Source organism: Tupaia chinensis, unplaced genomic scaffold (genome assembly GCF_000334495.1).
Source record: "Tupaia chinensis unplaced genomic scaffold, TupChi_1.0 Scaffold139668_1, whole genome shotgun sequence".
Classification (NCBI taxonomy): domain Eukaryota; kingdom Metazoa; phylum Chordata; class Mammalia; order Scandentia; family Tupaiidae; genus Tupaia; species Tupaia belangeri.
In genome coordinates, this window is record NW_006199549.1 from 224,029 (window position 1) to 224,385 (window position 357).

The window sequence follows — 357 nt, forward strand, 5'->3', positions numbered from 1 at the left end:
GCAATGGGGAACAGGAAGGTAGAAATCAAAATTTAAAAAGCAATACATTTTAGGAACACAAAAATAAAAAATTAACTGTTGGTGATAATGTTTACAGTAGTATGTTGGACTGGACTAATATGCATTGTATTCATGCTGGGGAAATTCATTTCGTGTGCTGTAAAGATTTGCAGTATTTAAATATAACTTAAGTAAATAAAAGATTTCAACACATATATTAAAGAGGCAGTTGAATTACAAATAAATACACAAATACATTTACAAATTCAATAGTAATTAAGGAAATGAAAAATTAAAATCAGCTTAAACTAACACCAGTGCCTTAATTACCATGCCATCTGCTGGCCCCACTCTTTC

General features: G+C 30.0%; 1 long non-coding RNA gene across 1 annotated transcript in view; it reads right to left on the reverse strand.

Moving 5' to 3' along the window:
- Positions 1 to 357, reverse strand: part of LOC106736391 (uncharacterized) — a 20,054-nt gene that overhangs the window by 11,176 nt on the left and 8,521 nt on the right. The window lies entirely within an intron of this gene.